The following is a 17,527-nucleotide window of genomic DNA, read 5'->3' as shown; positions in this document are numbered from 1 at the left end:
GTATTCAAATTCAACACCCAAACTCAAAAATATCTTTATTCATTACGTGACATAGTTATACGTGGAATCGTCAATTTACATAAATATATTTTTGTCATACGTCTCATCCGCCTAAAATAGCAGCTTTTCACTATTGAACTGCCTAGTATCAAATCGCAAAAGTCCCCACAAAATATCAACGCAACCAAACATCATTTCGGACTCGCAAATGCAGAAACGCAGACGAAAAATAAATAAATAAGTAAAATACCAGCAGGAAGGCCAACAAAGACCTCAAAAGTTCCAAACCAAAAACTACCAGAACTCAGGAGTCAACAATAGAAATGAAATCTACCTGATCGAGACTATTGTTATACGAAATCCTCAGACAATCTGGACCATTCGTTTTTTCAAAAAGCCCTTGTTAGCAAGTCCACAGATTGTGAACAATGCCTTTACATATTTAAGTGGGGAGGTAGGTACAGGTGTATCGTTATAATGACGTCAATGTGTTTGATACGATTTGATTTTTGGAGATTCCTTTCGGTGAGTCTTGTTAGCTTCAAGAGCCTTGGTTTCTTTTGGTTGTTCATTGTTTTTGGATTTATGTAGATTCTGATAAAAGCTCTGATATGTACCATCGCCCAATGTAGAATAAGTCTGTTAGACATAAATCAGAGGATATTCAGCAGTGTCCAAAATTACGATGTAGCAAGTATGTGGACTTATCTAGGTGTTGTTTAAATGAAATCAATTTCCAAGCATATGAAAATAAGCCTGTCTTCTTCTTCTTTCGTGTCATTGACCAGTCAAACAACGTAATTTATAATTTATCAGCTCAAAATGCTGCCACGGCAATAGCTCGGGTGGAAGCGTTCATCAAGTACTCCCGCGCGCAGGCCTAATAAGCCAGTAATACATAACAGTCAAATTCTTGCAAGTCATTGAAGCACCATTTTAACAATACATATTTTTAACACTTGAGATGTCTTAATAAGTCAGGACGCTTGTCCTATAATCCACGGAAATTGAAGAATTAGAAGACTATGTTCGCACCTTTTGCGGCAAATAAAAGTAACAATGAAGACATACTAAACGCACAACATCTCCGACTAATGAAAAACTAAAAAGCGACACATGCCTAAATCTGTTTTCAATTCAATTTCTTTTTTTTTTTACTTATTGACCATTCGGAATTGCACGAGACCGTGACACGACCAGAAAATACGGCCACAAAATATTTGTACAGTCAGCTATATAATTCTGGACAGTCAGGGTCGTAATAGACACACAGGAGCGAAACTAATCGGACCTTCTCTAAATAAAAATCTGACCCAGTAAAAAAAAACTGGACTCCGTCTAAGGAAAGAAGCGGTAAAGGAGATTGTATAACTTACGGTAGTCAGATAGGCTTCGAAGACAATTTTGTCTAGTTGGTACAAGTTACGTTACGTTAGTTAAAATTACAGACAAAGCAAATATACTATGGATGATACGATGGTGTTTTTCTATTGTTGGGGTTATGAGGTGGATGGATGGCCAAGCACAGCAACCCTGGTGTCAGGGACATCTTTCGATAACATACGAATCTAATCTAACTATTGTTGGGAATATAAAAGGAAACAAATAATGATGCAACATTTGACATCAAGTGTGTTTGCAAATTACCTTTTGATTAGAATGCGTGGACTGTCTTGTTCATTTACGAAAAATATTAGAACAGAAAGAAAATCAAATCTTTAGGAACCGGACCCTAAGCGGACCCTGTGAAAAACAGGATAACGCTGGGGGATGATTTTAAAAATATACAGAGTGTTAGTTACATCGTAACTAATATTAAGGGCGATGATTCAGCTCATTATTTTGAGTTAATATTAAGTGGAATTTTCCATGTCACTAACATCCTGCATACTTACATCAAAAAAATCTTGCATCAGGTTGCAAAGCTCGCTCCTTCACAACACCAAATATGATGTAGGTGCTGCAACAAAAAATGGAAGCAAGCGTCGAAAGAGCCATCGTCTAGGGTAGAACTAATTGGCGTTCGTTGGTTATACTTAAAAAAGTTATTTGTTAAACTCGTAACACTATTTTGATTGATCTACCGAAGTGGAGACGTGAGACGGCAGAGGGCAAAAAACATCTCAATTGGGCCGGAGGTCCGTAGGCATTCCGATCATGAATTATTGGTGGACTTTCTTTGAACAAAATCGTAGATATTGTTGTGTTAAGGGAAAAGTGGGCACGTGAAACATTCGGTCCCTTCTACGTATTTACTTAAGTAAGTATATAGTCGTTCTATGAGCCATGACAAACCTTTGGCAGCTCAATAGTACCCCTGATATTGCAGTAATAAGTCGCAAAGGTTATGAAAAAGAAAGCTTGAGGCAGATAGTATAAGAGTGAAAAATGGAACAAATTAAAAAACAAGTAGTTAAATGTCATATCAAAAACAGCCAGTGTCTTAATTATTAAAGAGTTTTTACAATAGATATCGAAGTTCTTTTTCTTATCGTGCCAGTGGCAAACTAAACAGTATTGGCCCAAAACTTGGTATCAAGTATGGCGCTATCTGCAGCTCTCATCAGATCCTCCTGCGTGATCTCTCAACCCACATGAGAAAAGAAGGGAATATTTTGTGCCATTGGTTAAGCGGATTTGAGTGCAATAAAAAGAGTTATTAACGATCGTAATATTACTTATTATGTTCGTTTGTAAAACCTGTGTTATTCGGACTCCCTTCCCAAAATGCTTTTTCTTGCAAGTAATTTCGCAAATATGTATTGAGGTATATTAATTTAGAAGTATTGAACTATAACAGAAAAACAAACAATGAATTCGAAACTCGAATATAATTCACTTCCATCTTTAAATAAATTCGTCTCTAAAAACACACAAAACACAATTTGAAACTCCAAACATTTCTCACAAAACATAAAATTGGTGCTAACATAACAATTTTGTCTTTTAATTGTATTTAAACATGGTTCCCGTCGGTGATAAAATTACTTTCCAAACAAAGATTCAATAAAATTGACACTGGAATGATCTTATCTTATCTTATCTTATTTAGCCTATACGATCCCACTGCTGGGCAAAGGCCTCCCCTTGATTTTTCCACTCCTCTCGACTTTGCGCGATCTCCGGCCAATCCTTGCGATAATAATACTGGAATGATAATTAAATCAAAAAGTTTTAGAATCCTTTGATTTCTAAACATAGCCGTTGGACATGAAGCAGACATGGATTCAGGATTTAATAATTTCCCTAAAAAATCCGTATGAGAAACGATTTTGCAATCGTATGTTTAGATTTTCTTTTTGCCATCCTGAAAACAGCTGAAGAGCGAATTATGTTGTAAGTACCGACCTATTTTCTTTGTTTTAGGTTAAATAAAAGGTTATATTTCTGAAAAACAAATATTATTTGAAAGTAATTATTTACTTGACTATATCGCAACGGGGTAGTCAAAGGGTACATCCATCGCAAGATGAACTGAGGACCCACTCCTCACCGAGCTTTCTGTTAGACTTTCTGTTGTGTTAAAAACAAATAAAATATAAATACTACAAATACATTGGTATCAATAAATATGTCAATTGAAAAAAGTGCAATATTACGTTAAAAAATATTTGATGTAAGTACAGTAAATTCTTATAATAATACATAGCAATTGATGAACAAAACTCTAGAGAACAGTTCATTAAAACTGTACCTACAGAAACAAACAGTTTCGTGAACATAGATCGACGGGGGGTCAACCCCGTAGGGCTAGGCCTAGAACCGTGCCTGTTCTAAGAAAATAATTGATGAAACCACAATATTCGTTGAAGGCTTAAATTGATGGTGTATTGAAGATACATGGTTGTACAGATGAGGTCATATATCACCGATTCCAAAGGCAACCAAAGCATCGGTAATCAAATTTTGTGACTGGCGAATTGGAATGATTACGTAACTGTTTATATTGTAACAGATAAGTAACAGACAGGTAAGCAAGATAATGATGAGCTAGAAACAGAACTAAAGAAAAAGATACAGATAGACACAGCACACACACGTAATCCCGTCGGAATGAAAAAGTAACCAGAAGCATAGAACAAAGAATAATACTGAACAAACATTCTCCGCCCCGCACCAATTCGTATCACGCGCCGAGCTAGATTTACCTCACTCCCTCTGAATTTTACGTAGGTACTTTAGTTTAAATGACCGTAGGCCGATAAGGAGTGAGGGTCTCGCTCGCACTTACGCGGTAAGACGTCACATGTAAAGAATAAGATTAAGTTTAGTGTCTGGGGTGTACCAGAAGTAAACTTACAGCTTCATTTGGTATTGATTGAAACCGATATGATAAACATGGAGACATCACCAGCCCATGTAAATGTAGCCCTTGCTATCTTTCTCATAACAACATAAATACTATACAGACCAAAAATCGATTTAGGGTCATAAGAGAACACATAACTATTACAAGTCTACAACCCTATCACGTAACACGTCCTGACTGAGGACCCAAAATGACTAAAGGAGAAATATTTTTCCCACAAGAGCAAGTTTTTATCACGTCAGTATCAGAATGTCTTCATTAAGGTCGTGACCGCGTCTGACCCAAACGCAAACCGGACCCGCACCGCCCCGAACCAAACAGCCGAAAGAATTACCGAAACCAAAACGTTAAAAACACCACCGAAGGCACAACATACATAAACTCGTGCCCGTTACACCAAAAAAAAAGAAAGGGCGAAACCACAAATCAACCTAGCACCCACATTTGATACGAAGTCCTTTTTTTTTTTTTTTTTTTTTTTTTCCGTTCTTTTTATCTGCAATCAGTCGCAAGACTTTTATCAGATTTGTTGCATTGTTATTGGTTTGTTTGAAGTAAAGCAACCAATGTCACTAACTTCCATTTCTTTTGTGCCCAAGAACATCCATTCTCTTGAGCCTCTTCACCCTACTGCTGGTTTCCAACAGCATGGTTGCTAAGGGATTTGGATGGTTGTTCAACCGTTCCATATGCCTTTTATTGTGCTTTTCAATTTCTTCTGCAATTGTTGGCAATTCTAGGTGTTTATGGATCTCTGAGTTGCGGATAAACCAGGGAGCGCATGCAATGGTCTTTAAAATTGCGTTTTGGCCTCTCTGTAGACACTGTATATCGGTTTTGCTAGCGATAGCCCATAATTGTATGCCATACAACCAAATTGGTTTTAGGATGAAGCAGTAGATCATAAGCTTGTTGTTGACAGATAATTTGGATTGTCTGCCTAGGAGCCAGGTGAGGTTTTTGAAGCGATAGTTCATGGCATCTCTTTTGTTTTTAATGTGGATTTTCCATGTCATACGTCGATCCAGATGAAATCCCAGGTATTTGACACAGGTACAGTGAGGTAATGTTTCTTCTCCAAGCTTCACAGGCGGGCAATCCCCCCTCCTCAGTGCAAAGGTGATGTGGTGGGACTTAGCTGCACTAGCCTTTATTTTCCATTTGTTTAGCCAAGTATTTGTTTCCATCAGTTGCATCTGTAGTTGACGGCTTGCTTCTTGAGGATTAGGGTCAGAAGCGAGGAATGCAGCATCATCAGCAAATGTTGCCACTGTTATACCCCCAACCTGAGGGAGGTCGCATGTGTAGATGCTGTACAAGACGGGGCCGAGTACAGATCCCTGTGGCACTCCAGCCTGGCATGCATAGAATTTTGACCTGGAGTCTCCATGTTTGACTTGAAAACTTCTTTCTGTCAAGTAGGAAGTCAGTAGTAGTAGAACTGAGTGCGGTAACAGCGTTTTTATTTTACTAAGCAGACCTTTATGCCACACCCTGTCGAAAGCTTGTTGGACGTCCAGGAATGCGGCGGAGCAGTATTCTTTCTTTTCAAAACTCTGGCGAATGAAATCGTATACTCTGTGGACTTGCTCTACCGTCGAATGATGCTTTCGAAATCCAAATTGGTGGTCTGGGATAATATTACTATCTACAACAAATCTTTCAAGTCGTGTGAGGAATACTTTCTCCCAAAGTTTCGAGAGTACTGGCAGCAAGCTGATGGGTCGATAGGATGAGGCTTCAGTGACTGGTTTTCCGGGTTTATGGATCATCGATATTTGTGAGATTTTCCACATTATAGGAAAATAGTTTAGCCTATAGGTAGCGTTGAAAAGTACAGTGAGAAATACCAATGCCTTTCTTGGAAGTTCTTTTAAAATGCGAGGAGTGATTAAGTCGAAGCCCGGTGCTTTTTTTTTGAACCCATTTCCAAAATGACTTTGTGGAGTTCTTTTGGTGAGACAGGTAGTAACGGCAGGCACATCTGAAGGTCTTGCTCCATCACGGCGTCTATGTCTGAGGTGTCGCTATTATTAGTAGCCTCGTTTGGCATGAACACAGATGCAAGATGGGCTGCAAAAACCTCAGCTTTGTCGCAGTCGGTCCGAGCCCAACCTGATCCATTTCTGATCGGAGGGAAACATTGTTGCGATTTGTCCATGCTTCTTGTGGCCTTCCACAGGGAATATTCTCCAGTTTTTGAAGGTGATAATTTTTCGAGTTTATGCTTTAATGTTTCGTTGTTACTTTCGACGAGTAGGTTTTTTAACTCCTTTATTGCGAGATTAAATTTTTTCTTATCTTCAGGGTGACGACTTTGATGCCATATTCGCCTGAGGCGTCTCTTATGCTGAATTTTTTTCCTAACTTCCAGCGAGACATTGACTGGCGACGGTTTGTTTTTTATTTCAGGAGTGTTGCTCCAAGCGGCAACTTGTATTAAGTTGGTAACATACATGCAAGCATCATCGATCTCTTTTTCAGTTTTTAACGAAATGTTCAGATTAGTTATTGCCCTCTCGATACATGCACGAAATGAGTCCCAATCGGTCTTATGGTTATACAGGCAGTCTCCATAGTCACGGGTTTGTAAAGTAGTGCCGACTGTTAGAATGATAGGCGTGTGATCTGACGATCCATCAAGGCTTGATTCTACGGTGGTGTATAGATGGTTTATGTTTTTAACAATGAAAAAGTCTATAAGGTCCGGTATTCGTAAGCGGTCCGTTGGCCAGTACGATGGCTGTCCCGAGGATATTGAGTCCAGGTTGTTTTTATCAATACTCAGTTTAAGCTGACGTCCTTTAGAGGTGGTAATTCGAGATCCCCAATAGGTGTGCTTTGCATTCCAATCTCCGCCAGCGATGAATCTATTACCGAGTGTTTGGAAGAACCTAGTATACATGTCTGCCTTAATGTTGTGTTTGGGTGGGCAGTATACAGCCGATAGGGTTATAAGGCCACTATTATCCTCGACCGTTATTGTTGTTGCTTGAATGTGTTCCGTTTCATATGTTTCTTGCAGGTTATGTTTTAAACTGTTCTTCACTACTATGGCGGAGCCCCCGTGAGCCTCTCCATGCGGATGTGGTGCGAAGTAAATACTGTGATCAGTCATCTTAAATGAGCTTCTCTTTGTTGCGTGCGCTTCTGATATCAGGGCCACATCTAACTTGTTAGTGATCATAATGGTTTCCAATTCTCTAATATTAGGAGACAAACCATTAATGTTCCATGCTACAATTCTTAATGAAGTCATTGTGGTAGTTTGGCGACGATTGTTGTTAAGAGTCCCACGAGGGTACTTATTTGTTGGAGTAACATTTCAATTTTTTCGTTCTGTTTTAGAATAATACTTTCTAAGACGTTGTCGGTGGAAGGTTGAGTTTGCCTCGTAACCTGGGCGTACGTAGGTTGCTTGTGATGAGAGTCGTTGGTTGGAGTCGTCTTGGATTGAAGGAGCGGTGGGGGTGGCCTACTCTGATCGTCTTTGGGTACATATTGCTTAGGTGCCCCAGATGGACTTATCTTAGATTTCCTTTCAAGGATTTCTTTATAAACCTGGCACCCTTTGTAGTTAGCAGGATGATTACCAAGACACAGGGCGCATTTTGCTGGGGTATTCCTATCTTTTTTAGGACAGTCGGATGTTTTATGGCCTTCTCCACATTTGACGCACCTATAGGGCCTCATGCAGTTGTTCTTGGAGTGTCCATACTGCTGACAGCGAACGCATTGGACAATCGTCTTGGATTTTCGCGGGTCTTCGATTTTAATTCGTTGGTGAAATATGTATTCGATATTCTTAACTGCTTTGTTGTTTAGGTTTGGTTCCATATTGACGAAAAATGTCGAGGTAGGTTTTTTATCAGGCCCAAATCGGGCGTTTATTATTTCTCCTCTTACTTTATTTCCAGTAGACTCTATAGCATTGGTAATGGCTTCATGGGGTGTGGTATGATGGAGGCCCTTAATAACTATTCTGAAGCATTTGTTTTCCTTCTGCGTGAAGGTATGGCCGATCAAACCTTTTTCGCGAAAGAGAGCAATAACATTCTTATATTCATCCACTGCATCTAGAAGAACGCGGAGTAAGTTTTTATTTACAATTCTTAGGCGAAATTTATCCCGATCACATACACTTTCTATGAGTTTTGTTAGCTCTGGGACGTTTTCTATGCCATATAGAATAATCGGTGGTGGCTTATGGACTTTATTAGTAGTCGTGTTATTTTCTTCAACCATGTCCACTGGAAGTACATCATATCTGTTGGATCCATGTGTACGAGGAGGCGATGCTTCTACTTTCTTGCGTTTGTTAGCACGTGACGTGGGTACTCGTTGCCAGCTAGGAGGATCTATAAGGTTAGCTTCGGGCGTGTGGTCACTATCCTCCATTTCATGCGAGTCCACTGGTATTGTTGATTCAGTAGACGGATATTCGGTATTAGTTTTCTTTTTACTGGGTGAAGATGATCGCTGTTTAGTAAATAGTCCCGGATGGAACACTTGTTGGGTGAGAATTTTTGGGTTACGGGTTGTTTCCATGTTATTATTTAACTGGCTGGTTATTATTGTTTTGGTAGAATTAAAAAATTATTTAATGGTAACACTTCTGCAGATGTCAACTGACATTTTGATAACTGCTAGAAATATGAAATTATGTGGAGGTAGTTAGAGATATATGTGACGCGAGGTGAAGTTAGCGTATTTTTAGTTTCACTGATTTGATCACTATTCCATATAAATATGGGCAAATAACAATGTCACAGTGGAAATGGATGTTGGAGATCACTTTGGTAAAGTATTTGTTTATATTATCACAGTATTTCACACGAGGTTTCGAATAACTTGCAGCAGCAGATCTGCGCGTGATGACAGCTGACAGCGCGAAAAGTCATCAAGATACGAAGTCCTAAGATGGAAATGATGATGACAAGTGATCAGTCCATCGCGAATTACAATACAATAAATAATGAATATACTTACTTACATTATTGAGTCAACAGAAAGGAAAGACAATAATACTAGGCAATTAGCATTGTCAATCAATATTAGTGCTATTACATTCAGGCAACCACAGGAAGACAACTAACTCCGTGGTGTAATTGCTAAGCACCTTGATCATCATATCAGAGACACGCAAAATTGCAGCTGGCTTGCAGTTTAGATAGATAAAATTTGTATTTAGGTTTAAGACGTTACATAATTTCTTAATTTAAAAAACATATTTTAAATGCCGTTAAATGTAGTCTATCCTCAGACTCTACTAGAATTAACACAATATTCGATTGTAAAAGAAAACGCTCACTTCTTGAAATATGTGTATTGCCATCAGCCAATAAAGTGGATAATGATGTTGATAGTGCAACAAAAATACAATTCAATTATTATATTCTTATTACAAAAGTCAAGTTCAGAACGCAAGTACAGTCTTTAAAAGCTTTAACCAACTTCTGAAATGATAAAAGGGTGTGTCCACTTTATTATTGGAATTTGCACATTGAAAGCAATAACTATACATCAATGAGTGACAGAGAACACAGAAAAATATTGCGTGAATAAATAAAATAAAAGAGACTGAGTACTAGCGACTAACGATAAGCGGACGAACAGACAGACGACTTTGTTTTATACTAACTATTGACTGATAAAATGTCAACTTTGACTCAAAAATCTCAAAAAAAAAACAGACGATACTACTGCTGGATATAATAATTCAGTCTTTGAGCGAGAAGCTTTTATTTACAAATTACAATGTAATTACATTGTAAAATCGTATTTTCAATTTGCTTCGGTTTAAGTCGCTCCTATTATACCGTTTTTGCATCTTTCACTCTCTTTAATGTTGTATTTTTATTTTAAACTTGTATACATTTACGGCCTATTATCTACCTTTATGTAATGTCCTCTCCTGGATACATTTCGTTTATTGGATTATTTATCATTAAATAATACTTAATTAGCGACAACCAGTCCACTCCCATCTCCACTCCTCCCGTATTGAACGTGAATTTAGTTCATCGCTATATCGCCAGTAGTCGAACCGACATTTCAATATCAGTAGCACCTGCCCTAAGATATCCGATTTCAATAATTGCTTTTGCAAAGTGAATTATAATTACACTTTAATGAACTTACTTTGTCCTTTTTCTTTATTTACATAATTTAATGAATTACTATCAATATAATGTAATTTTGCGTTGATAGGTTCTCTCAGGAGAAAATGAGCTTCACTAGCTTGCTATTAATAGGTGTCGTGCACATCTGTATGAGTAAAAAGGCTTTTAACAGCTTTGCTGTTTGCATGAAAGTTAAAATATTTTCTGTTTAAATGTGGTTACGATAATTTTTAATTTGTAACTTGCTTTGCACGTCAGTTCTAATAGTTTTAGAAGTTTCAGTACCTAGATCTTTTTACTCTCGTATCGACTCAACTATGCTTCTATGCTGTTCTGGGAGCATATAAAAAACATAGAACACGTTCAGCTGCTTCTCTTCCCGGGCATATCGTAAAAACCGACAGAGGGATTGTGTCCTCTAACATGATGGACTAATGTTATGGGCGATAGGCTGATCCCTTATCACCATAAGGTTCATCATATCCATCTTTGGACTTCGTATCAACAGTGGCTGCAAGTTGTCTTTGATTACTTTTGGCTCTGCCCACCCCATTAGGGATTACGGGCGTGAGTTTATGTATGTATGTATGTATGCACTAACGCATTTATATGCAAACTACAGTTAATATCCTAATTTAAGTATACAGGCAAAATTAGAGCGGCTTCAACATCAATTAGTGTCTAGGGGATCTAGAAAGACCACATCAAAGCAAATCATATAAAAAGCAATATTGCAATTTGTCGTTAAATATGTAAGTACGCAGTCAACAAATGTAATATAGCAATATTGCTTTTTACGTGAATTTCATCATCGTGGTCTTTGAACCCTCTAGATCCTTCGCCAAGGCAAATCAAAACTAAATCAATCAAAATCTTCTAAACAGCATGAGGAATTTCCCATATACCCATTCATTAAATGAACTAGACGCATTAAAACCTCAGTGCGGCACTAGTAAAAGACTCGTAAGAGTTTCGGTAATTGCTTAATCAAATCGATTCTGTATCGATAGAGAGATCGATGCTCAGCGCAAGTCGTCGACCGAACGTGATACAAGAAATAACAGAGTAATAAATGTATCAGATACGCACATTTTTAAGTAACTACTCAATTTTTATTACTGAATATTTTTCATTCGTATATCATATTGATTTTATCGAGTTTTAATAGGGTTTGCAGTTATTGTTCGGTTTATGTAAGAAATTTTAAGGGCTGCAAAATAATATTGATATCATACACTGTTATATTAAAGAGAATGAAGAAACTTTTGAGACTAAATTTAAAAATTGATTATACTTACTTAATGATTGATTGCAAATAGAATTCATAGGAGACCTTGGTTACGCCCCCAGAGGAATAATTTTCGAGATACAGTTGCTAGCAACAAATTAGTCGCGCAACTATGTGAGGTATCCATTATACAACTGCATACATTTTATTGGTAGCGCAACAGTGTTAATGCCACTATGGTGTCCTAATGAGATAAGTAAGTAAACTTCCGGTCCGGAGGTCCTGGGTTCGATTTCCGGTGGGTACATATCACAAAAAATACTTTGTAGTCCCAGTTTGGTTAGGATATTACAGGCTGATCACCCGATTGTCCGAAATTAAGATGATCCTTGCTTCGGAAGGCACGTCAAGCCGTTGGTCCAGGTTATTACTTACTGATGTAAGTAAGTAGTCGTTACGTGAGCCATGTCAGGGGCCTTTGGCGGCTCAATAGTAACCCTGACACCAGGGTTGGTAGTCCACCTCATAACCCACACGATAGATGATGATGATATTAATTCAAACTTATGAAGTCGATTATAATTGCGGTTTAGTATGTACAGTCATGAGCAATATAATGTACCCACTTTAGGACTCTGTCGCACTAATATATTTGACATTTAGTGAGACTTACAGTTCAATTTGTCAAAAAAGTTAATGTGACATGGTACCAAAGTGTATACATATTAATGCTCGTGACCATACATGTCCTGAGTTTATGTTTTTGTGCAATAAATATTTGTTGATTGGTTGATTGGCTTCAGTGGTTTAGAGTTCGAGCCAGGATTCGGATTGTTAGGTTTTCGCCTACATCAAAGGTCAAGTCTTGATATCACACGGTCTATGGTACCGTTTGTGCGATACAAACAAATCATTACTCTATCTTGTGTTCGTGATCGGGCTTCGGTGCTCGTCGTGCATCTTCGGCCGAGATCGTGAAATGCAAAGTTATTATGACGTTATGAAAATTGGTGACCTCCTGCAAGGGTTTTAATGTCTTTATGATCTGTAATCTTCTATCGTGTGGATTGTGAGGTGGATTACCAACCTCATCAACATTGGTATCAGGGTAATTATTGAGCCGCCAAAGGCCCTTGACACAACTCATGTAGCATTAATGAATATGAAATGTAAGAGGAAGAAAATATCTTTAATCTTTTTCTGGCGACGAACGTAAAACACCTCTTTAACTAAACAATATTAAATGTGTCAAAAGTGTACGAGTAAAAGTAGCTACACAACATAGAAATCAAGGAGATATATTTTTTTATGAAATTATCAGGTTCAAAAGTATTTTTAAAGTTCTTGCAAAGTTAGCGGCTTGGGATAGAGGGAGATTTTGGCGTGAACCAAAATCGGCAATCCTTAGTCCGTTTCTTAACAATTTATTATGAAAGTTGTAGAAGAAAGCTATGTTAAAATATTTTATATATTTCTCTAACAAAAGCATTACATCGTGAATCCCATCATGATGTAGCAGGGGGATTAAAAATGCAACGTTGACACAATTCACCTAAAATAGCAATATTGCTATTTGATATAATTGCTCACTTATTTTTTTATGCGCAAATGCCAAATTGCAATATTGCTTTTTAAATGAATTGCTTCAATATGACCTTCTTAGATCAGATCAGGTTGGTCACCTATTTTGTTTTATTCATAATGTTTGTTGTTAATAATTTCAACCAATAACACATATAGGTAATTATTTTATTGCGTTCTGATTAAAAAATATTTTAAATTAGACCAAATAATTCTAGACATTACTTCTCTAATAAATAAATAAATGCTTAAATTTAAGAAGGTAAGTAATAAACATTTTTAAGCTGATACAAAGGCAAATTTGATAATCTCAAATGTAAATGATATGTTTAAATGTAATATTATAGGTAATTTGGGAAATACATTACCTACGTGTTTGAATTTTTTTGGGTATTTATTTCTTTCAATTAAGTATTTTCATTATTTTCAACGATTTTACGTGAAAAATATATTATAATAGATGAAACTGATTAGGTAAGTGCAGTATTTACTATATAATGTTTAACCTGAACATTTTTAGAATGATTTCACATTATATATTACCTCGCGGACACTGCGAAACGGGATGATGATGAGGAAAATGAAGATGATGATTAATATGATGAACATACTAAGTACCTAATCCAATCGAAGCTTCATTTATTGTACGGTAAAGCTTTATCTCAGGTTTACGGCTCATATAACCAAAAATACCATTAAAGCGTATTCAAAAACCATAAAAACTGTGTAATAGGTACACATGTTTTAAGTGTTAAATATTCCAGTCATTTCCAGGAAATACTAAAAACGTGACTTAACTGCAACGCGGCCGGCGGCTCCCCGTTGCCGGGACTTCTTTGTTTTTAACACACAAAAAGTTAGCCCCTTCTCATTTTGACCGAAGCAGGTACAAAATGTTCTTCTCAGCCACATGTTGAAAGCTTTTGCTATACCAAAACGTGTCACTGTAGTCAAAAAGACGAACACGAATACCGACGGGAAGAATTTCGGTAACGTTGCCGTGCAGGCGGGAAAATTTGACCTTTCGCGAAATTGCCCGTAAAAGTTTGCAAGGAAATTTAAATATACCCACAGTTTTGGTTTTTAATTTTAAAAGTTTGTTTACTTTGATTAAGACTAATTAAAATAAATTAAAAAGGCAAATTATGCATGCAAAGTTACTTACTGTGTATTTATCTTGATTTGTCGGGTCATCAGATGTCAAACTATATCGGAGCAGTAGCAATCCATTCGAATAACAATAAATACAGCACAGAACACATGTTCACTTCAAAAGTAATGACCGAAAATTATTTCGTCACTTCATTTAAAAAAAAAACTGTCCACCCAGTCACAGACACTCGCACGCGAATCCAAAAAAGTCACTGATTATGTTATTAAAAAAATTATAACGATGAATAAATAACAAAAGAAAAAAAAGTGGTAGCAACGTCCGTCGCGCGCGCCGTATCCACCGATATAGGCAAGTAATACCAGACACGAGCGACCAGCGCCAACGGCGATTTCATCTCAATCTCGCCCGTCGAAACGAGACAGTAACATGACAATAAACGATTGTAAAACGTCTTGAGTGAAAGAGACAACGATTTTCTCATTATGCGCGCGTCGAGCCTGACATTTCAATCTTCCCGTCCCGCTCCCACCGAAAGTTATTTCTGTACAAATTGTATGCGTGCGTATTTGTGCCCTGTCCCGTTCTAGCGCGGATAGTGCTAACCAGATAATGTCTTAATCGCATTTTCTTAGCGCTACACTGACTGATGCACTAACATAAACAATGATAATTCATGTATATTTGCATGAACGATAAATGGTTTTTTATTGAGTCTAGTTCCGATTGTGAATCGGTGGTGGGAGGTCCGAACATTGTTTTTGTTAATAAAAGCAATGCATGCAAGTTAAGGCAACTACTTACTGCAATATGAGCTAGTGCAAGCTTTTAATTCACTTTTATGATTCACGGCAGTCGATATAACGGTTTTATAAACTGACATTTTGGCAAGTTATAGATTTGAAAAATTGGTAGGAAAAAGGCTAATCTAAAATTCTTGCAAAGTAAACATACATCAAAAATCTAGCGGGAAAAGTAAAGCAACGTCTATAAATACGTTTTGGAATGCTTTTTCAAACAGACTTTTTTTAATTTTGATGAACAGAAACTTTCCACTGTTTTTATTAGATACTCCGTGGCCTTCGTTTATACATGGTCTCCTTAGAAGTAAAACATATTTAAAACAAATATGGGTAATTTAGAATCTAACAACCAAAGTGCTAATTACAAAGATATACACTGATACAATAACATCAAACAACTGTACTTCAACGGCCATAGCTAATAGAGACTGTGAAGATTTTAGCCAAGATAATAAAGTTGAAATGAACGACCGGAGAAGACCCTATAGTAACAAAGTAGATACATTCAACATTGTAAACACAGCTACTAGCTAAGTAAATACGGGTTCAGGTAAAAAGCGTTATCTTACTTCCTCAAACATAAAACTTCGTTTAAAAACAACACATTCAACTTCGGTTATAAAATACTTAAGTAACCCTGAAGAGATAAGGAAGGTACTTGGACTATAAAGTTTAATGGAATGCGAACTGAAATATGTAATTAATAGTAAAGCCTGAAATGAGCCGGCAATACAGATTGTAACAAGTTATTGCACTATCTTGATGAAATTCTTGCTACGTTTACTGGAAACAAAGATGAATAAAATGATATTTACGTCAACAAAACCTATCAAAGTCAACGCAAAACCAGTAAAATTATTGCCAATGACGCGAACCAAAGATAAAAATGTAAAGTAAGTACAATATTTTATTATTAGCTCAATAAAGACATTAAACAAGTAAGCAAGTAAACAAACGAAAAAGGTATTAAAATCAAAACAGACCTATCCCATAATCTCAGGCACTGAACTCTAAAAAATAAACTAAAAGCTCCAAGAATTGTAATTGCTTTCCCTATTTCACAGAAACCAACAATGCAATAAGTAAATCTAGGGGCGGACTAAATAATTATCTATTTGTGAAGTGGTGAGCAAATACTCAGCCGACTTTGTTTACAGGGTTGACTACCGAGCAAATGTTTGCTAAGCGATGACAAAGCTGACGACTCAAGCAAGACAAATTTTCTGGGAAACAGTACACAGAAATTCGTTGGACACACAACAGCAGAAGCTGTTCACGTGGAGTTTGAGATTTTCTTAATGATACTACAAAAAAAAATGCGTTATAGCGCAATGTCACCTGATAAGGTAGATGATTGATGAAGTAGAATAAGCGCATCTATCTAGTAAATGTCTTAATCAGTCTGGTTAAGAAAATTTTAGAATTTTGGTTTTCGTGTTTTTGTCTTGTAACTCTTTTTAATCCAATAAAGTATATTTGCATTGTATTTCAGAGCAAAGATAGATTATGAAACTAAAAGAAAAAATACTACTTAAATATTAAATATATGTAAAAAAAGAAAAGAAAGCCACATACAATAACAATACAAAAACATAAGATACAAAACTTACACAAAACATTTAAAAACGAATTGTAGACTATTATTAGTCACATTATAACTGAAATCTGTGAAGTAATCATTTGAAAATCTCATGAAACTTGTTTATTCAAACACGCTTCCTTTCTTAGGTCACTCTGCAAACAACACGTTCAGATCAAACGAGATAGTAATCCACGTCCAACCTAATTAGCAAAGCTAAAAAATCCATGCTACCTTTTCTATTTAAAACCTTACGCACTGATTGTCTGTCGAACCAAAGAACTTTAAAGTGCAATGGCATTTTACTAGAACGTCTTAATGCTTAAAAAAAGTAGCAACTAACATATCGATAGAATGCGACACAGACGTTTTCGAAAATCTTTCAACAACTTATGTTTTAGAAAAACACACAAAAGTTGTCCTTAACAGGGTATTCTATAAGGCATATATCGATATGAAAACCTTAATCGAAAGCTCGAATTGAACGAGTTTCACGAATGAAATGTCGAGAAAAGGATGGGACTACAAAAAGCTATCGGCTACAGAACTCCGAAGCTTAAAACCTGGTCTGTATTTTGTTTTGTCTGAGAGAGATAACTTGATCATCTACTTTACTTACTAAACACCTTAACTTACCACCATCTAGCTACAATTTCAACCTTATCTTTTAAAACTTACGGCTTAATTTTTTTGCGCTCGAGATCACTTAAGCCGTTTCACTCCGGACGCTTCGTAAAAAGAGCAATTTACAAGTTCACCCGCCGCTAAAAGAGACAGGTATAGGTCTTGCAATG

General features: G+C 36.8%; 1 protein-coding gene across 1 annotated transcript in view; it reads right to left on the bottom strand.

Annotated features, from left to right (window-relative positions):
• The window catches only part of LOC126377808 (transcriptional activator cubitus interruptus), a 154,111-nt gene extending 139,399 nt beyond the window's left edge, over nt 1–14,712 (bottom strand). Inside the window, exon 1 of the mRNA XM_050025671.1 lies at nt 14,406–14,712. The gene's annotated coding sequence lies outside the window, so the exon portion shown is untranslated. The remainder of the gene's footprint in view (nt 1–14,405) is intronic.
• Nucleotides 14,713–17,527: the final 2,815 nt, after the last annotated feature.

This window comes from Pectinophora gossypiella, chromosome 24 (assembly GCF_024362695.1).
Source record: "Pectinophora gossypiella chromosome 24, ilPecGoss1.1, whole genome shotgun sequence".
NCBI lineage: Eukaryota > Metazoa > Arthropoda > Insecta > Lepidoptera > Gelechiidae > Pectinophora > Pectinophora gossypiella.
Note: the sequence above shows the minus strand (reverse complement) of the source record. Positions and strands in the feature narration are given on the sequence as shown.